Below are 6,000 nucleotides of genomic sequence, written 5' to 3' on the forward strand. Positions count from 1 at the left end.
CATATTTTCAACAAATGAAGTTAGAACAACTGAACATTCACATAAACAAAACGGACAAACAAGAAAACTGAAACCTTACAGCTTGTATACAAATGAACTCGATGAGATGTAAAAGTGAAGCTCTAAAAAGTTCAGAAAAGAACATAGTAGAAAATCTCTTCCTGGGATTAGGAAAAGAGTTCTTAGACACGGTACTATAAGCATGATCCATAAAAGAAAAATTGATAAATAGGTCTTTATTGAAATTAAAAACTTAAGATGCTATTAAAAGAATGAAAACAGTATAGACCGGGAGAAAAACTTTGCAAGTCACGTATGTCACAAGACTTTGCAGAATATATAAATGGCAAATAAAACACAAAAAGATGTTCAATATCATTAAGCATTAGAGACTTGTAAACAAACCAAATACACCTATTAGAATTGCTGAAAAAAGGAAAACCTTTGGTAATACCAAGAGCTGTTGAGAGCAATTACAATTTATTATTATTATTATTATACTTTAAGTTCTGAGGTACAAGTGCAGAACGTGCAGTTTTGTTACATAGGGATACATGTGCCGTGGTGGTTTACTGCACCCATCAACCCATCACCTACATTAGGTATTTATCCTAATGTTATCCCTCCCCTAGCCCCCTACCCCCCGACAGGCCCTGGTGTGTGATGTACCCCTTCCTATGTCCATGTGTTCTCATTGTTCAACTCCCACTTATGAGTGAGAACATGCAGTGTTTGGTTTTCTGTCCTTGTGATAGTTTGCTGAGAATGATGGTTTCCAGCTTCATCCATGTCCCTGCAAAGGACATGAACTCATCCTTTTTTATGGCTGCATAGTATTCCGTGGTGTATATGTGCCACATTTTCTTTATTCAGTCTATTATCGATGGACATTTGAGTTTGTTCCAACTCTTTGCTCTTGTGAATAGTGCCACAATAAACATACGTGTACATGTGTCTTTATAGTAGAATGATGTTTAATCCTTTGGGTATATACCCAGAAGTGGGATTGCTGGGTCAAATGGTAATTCTAGTTTTAGATCCTTGAGAAATCGCCACACTGCCTTCCACAATGGTTGAACTAATTTACAGTCCCACCAACAGTGTAAAAGTGTTCCTATTTCTCAACATCTTCTCCAGCATTTGTTGTTTCCTGACTTTTTAATGATTACCATTCTAACAGGCGTGAGATGGTATCTCATTGTGGTTTTGATTTGCATCTCTCTAATGACCAGTGATGATGAGCATTTTTTCATATGTCTGTTGGCTGCATATATGTCTTCTTTTGAGAAGCGTCTGTTCATATCCTTTGGCCACTTTTTGATGAGGTTGTTTTTTTCTTGTAAATTTGTTTAAGTTCTTTGTAGATTCTGGATATTACTCCTTTGTCAGATGGATAGATGACAAAAATTTTCTCCCGTTCTATAGGTTGCCTGTTCACTCTGATGGTAGTTTCTCTTGCTGTGCAGAAGCTCTTTAGTTTAATTAGATCCCATTTGTCAATTTTGGCTTTTGTTGCCATTGCTTTTGGTGTTTTAGTTTTAATCATGAAGTCTTTACGCATGCCTATGTCCTGAATGGTATTGCCCAGGTTTTCTTCTAGGATTTTTATGGTTGTAGGTCTTATGTTTAAGTCTTTGATCCATCTTGAGTTATTTTTTGTATAAGGAAGGGGTCCAGTTTCAGTTTTCTATATATGGCTACCCAGTTTTCCCAACATCATTTATTAAATAAGGAATCTTTTCCCCATTGCTTGTTTGTGTCAGGTTTGTCAAAGATCAGATGGTTGCAGATGTGTGGTGTTATTTCTGAGGTCTTAGTTCTGTTCCATTGGTCTGTATATCTGTTTTGGTACCAGTACCATGCTGTTTTGGTTACTGTAGCCTTGTAGTATAGTTTGAAGTCAAGTAGCATGATACCTTCAGCTTTGTTCTTCTTGCCCAGGATTGTCTTGGCTATACAGGCTGTCTTTTGGTTCCATATGAAGTTTAAAGTAGTTTTTTCCAATTCTGTGAAGAAAGTCAGTGGTAGCTTGATGGGGATAGATTGAATCTATAAATTACTTTGGGCAGTATGGCCACTTTGACAATACTGATTCTTCCTATCCATAAGCATGGAATGTTTTTCCATTTGCTTGTGTCCTCTCTTATTTCCTTGAACAGTGGTTTGTAGTTCTCCTTGAAGAGGTCCTTCACATCCCTTGTAAGTTGTATTCCTAGGTATTTTATTTTATTTGTAGTAATTGTGAATGGGAGTTCACTCATGATTTGGCTCTCTGTTTGTCTGTTATTGGTGTATAGGAATGCTTGTGATTTTTGCACATTGATTTTGTATCCTGATACTTTGCTGAAGTTGCTTATCAGCTTAAGGAGATTTTGGGCTGAGATGAAGGGGTTTTCTAAATATAAAATCAAAATCATGTCATCTGCAAATACAGATGATTTTATTTCCTCTCTTCTTATTTGAATACCCTTTATTTCTTTCTCTTGCATGATTTCCCTGGCCAGAACTTCCAACACTATGTTGAATAGGAGCGGTGAGAGAGGGCATCCCTGTCTTGTGCTGGTTTTCAAGGGAATGCTTCCAGTTTTTGCCCATTCAGTATAATATTGGCTGTGGGTTTGTCATAAATAGCTCTTATTATTTTGAGATACGTTCAATGGATACCTAGTTTATTGAGAGTTTTTAGCATGAAGAGGTGTTGAATTTTGTCGAAGGCCTTTTCTGCATCTATTGAGATAATCGTGTGGTTTTGTCATTGGTTCTGTTTATGTGATGGATTACGTTTATTGATTTGCATATGTTGAACCAGCCTTGCATCCCAGGGATGAAGCCGACTTGATCATGGTGATAAGGTTTTTGATGCTGCTGGTTTCAGTTTGCCAATATTTTATTGAGGATTTTCTCATGGATGTTCATCAGGGATATTGGCCTGAAATTTTCTTTTTTTGTTGTGTCTCTGCCAGGTTTTGGCATTGGGATGATGCTGGCCTCATACAATGAGCTAGGGAGGATTCTCTCTTTTTCTGTTGTTTGGAAGAGTTTCAGAAAGAATGGTACCAGCTCCTCTTTGTACCTCTGTTAGAATTTAGCTGTGAATCTGTGTGGTCCTGGCCTTTTTTTGGTTGGTAGACTATTAATTACTGCCTCAATTTCAGAACTTGTTATTGGTTTATTCAGGGATTCGACTTCTTCCTGGTTTAGACTTGGGAGGGTGTATGTGTCCAGGAATATATCCATTTCTTCTAGATTTCTGAGTTTATTTGCATAGAAATGTTCATAGTGTTCTCTGATGGTAGTTTGTGTTTCTGTGGGATCAGTGGTGATATCCCCTTTATCATTTTTTATTGCATCTATTTGATTCTTCTCTCTATTGCAATTCTTTTTTTTTTTTTTTCTTTTTGAGACTGAGTCTCGCTCTGTCCCCCACGCTGGAGTGCAGTGGTGTGATCTCGGCTCACTGCAAGCTCCACCTCCTAGGTTCATGCCATTCTCCTGCCTCAGCCTCCTGAGTAGTTGGGACTACAGACACCCGCCACTGTGCCTGGCTAATTTTTTGTATTTTTAGTAGAGATGGGGTTTCATCATGTTAGCCAGGATGGTCTCAATCTCCTGATCTTGTGATCTGCCTGCCTCGGCTTCCCAAAGCTCTATTTCAATTCTTCTTTTTTTTTTTTTTGGAGATGGAGTTTCACTCTTGTAGCCTAGGCTGGAGTGCAATGGCATGATCTCGGCTCACTGCAACCTCCGCCTCCCGGGTTCAACCTCCACCTCCCGGGTTCAAGCGATTCTCCTGCCTCAGCCTCCCGAATAGCTGGGATTACAGGCTTGCGCCGCCATGCCTGGCTAATTTTTGTATTTTTAGTGCAGACGGGGTTTCACCATGTTGGCCAGGCTAGCCTTGAACTCCTGACCTCAGGCAATCCACCTGCCTCGGCCTCTCAAAGTGCTGGGATTACAGGCGTGAGCCACCGCGCCTGGCCTATTTCAATTCTTATACATTGTGGGTGGGAATAAAAAATGGTATATCCAGTCTGGAAAAGTTTGGCAGTTTCTTACAAAGTTAACATGTATTTGTCTTATAACCCAGAAACCCCACTTCCTAGAGAAATGAAAACTTAATGCTCACATAAAAACCTGTATATAAATGTTCTATTGATAATTCTATGATTATTTGATGTTCTATTCGTAATTGCTCCAAGCAAATGTCCTTCAACAGGTGAATGAACAGGTAAGTGCATAAAGAAGTTGTGGTATATCCATACAATGAAATACTACTCAGCAGTAGAAAGGAATGAACTATTTACACATGCAGCAACTGAGCACTTTCCAAGGCATGATGCTGGGGGGTGGGGGAAGGAAGTAGTCTCAGAAGTTTGCATACTGTATTTCTCATTTTTGAGAAGATAAAATACTGATGAAGGATAGACCTGTGGTTGTCAGGAGTTATGAATGGGAGAGGCTGTGATTATAAAGGGAAAATATGAGGGAGTTTTTGGGGGTGTGATGGCACTATTTTGAATCCTGATTGTGGCAGTGCTTATGTGAATCTATACATATGTTAAAATTATAGAACTGTACACCAAACAAATAAATCTTTGTGTGTGTGTGTGTGTGTGTGTGTGCGTGTGTATATATATATATATATATTTTTTTTTTTTTTGATAGGGTCTCATTCTGTTATCCAAGCTGGAGTGCAGTGGCACGATCATGGCTCCCTGCAGCCTCGAGCTCCTGGGCTCAGGTGATTCTCCCACCTCAGCCTCCTGAATAACTGGGACTACAGTCATGTGCCACCACGCCTGGCTAATTTTTTGTATTTTGTAGAGATAGGGTTTCACCATGTTGCCTAAGCTGGTCTCAAACTTCCGGGCTCAAGCGATCCACCTGTCTCAGCCTCCAAAGTGTGTGAGCCACTGTGCCTGGCCTGTCTGATGATTTAAAGAATAAAATTAATAAAATTATAGAAGATGAACATTGGATTCTGATATGGGCCTCCAGTTCCTCCTTGCTAAGGTGAGGCTGATGATCTGTAATCTGTGCAGCCATTATCAAAATGCTGACCCAGTCTTGTGCCTCCATTCTGAGGCTTATGTATTTTGATCTGCTTTCTTGCTTTAGATCCATTATGACTGAGAAAGACTTCTTAAATTTTGCTTTTCCATCCCAGAAATGACTGATTCCAACCTTTCTCCCCAGCTGCTCAGCATGGGCCTCCAGCTGTGCTCTGCACACTCTGATAGCAGAGAGCTTTTATTCACCCCCCATTTTTGAAATATAATTTCCATACAGTATAATGCATAGATCTGAAATATATAATTCCATGAGCTTTGGAAAATGTATACAGTGGTGTGTTCATACATGTTTTACAACTAGCTCTCTGGTGGGATAAAAAAGCCCTGCTTTGTAGTGTTTGCCAATTTCTGGAGTATAAATATTTCCACCGTGGTGGATTCCAAGCTATCAATGTGATGTTGACTGGCTTGCAAACATCCTGAAAAATTAACAGTCCACTCTCTTGATGGTGCCAGCGGGCTTCAGCACACCACTGCCTGTACATAACTGTGCAATCAGCACCCAGATCAACATTCAGGACATGTCCATCACCCCACAAGTTCCCTAGTGCCCCTCCGCAGTCAATCCCCACCCCTATCCTGTGCGGACAACGATTCTGATTTCTACCGCCATCAATTAGATTTTCATATTCTAGAACTTCATGCAAATACAGTATATTTTTGGCCTGACTTTTTATTTTTGCCTCAGATTTGAGAGTCCCTCCTACGATGTTTATCTGGTTGTTTGTCTTTTTCATTGCCCAGTAATATTTCATTGTATGGATGTAGTATCGTTGATTCTCCTGTTAATTGGCATTTGGGTTGTTCAAAGTTTTGGGCTTTTCTGAATAATCTTGAAAGTACTTGAGAGGCTGTAAAAAAGAGGCTCTGATATTCCTGGCAAAACTTTCTGCTGGGAAGAGGAATAGATCCTGAAGCTTCAGATTTT

This window comes from Gorilla gorilla, chromosome 13 (genome assembly GCF_029281585.2).
Source record: "Gorilla gorilla gorilla isolate KB3781 chromosome 13, NHGRI_mGorGor1-v2.1_pri, whole genome shotgun sequence".
In the NCBI taxonomy this organism is placed as follows: Eukaryota; Metazoa; Chordata; class Mammalia; order Primates; family Hominidae; genus Gorilla; species Gorilla gorilla.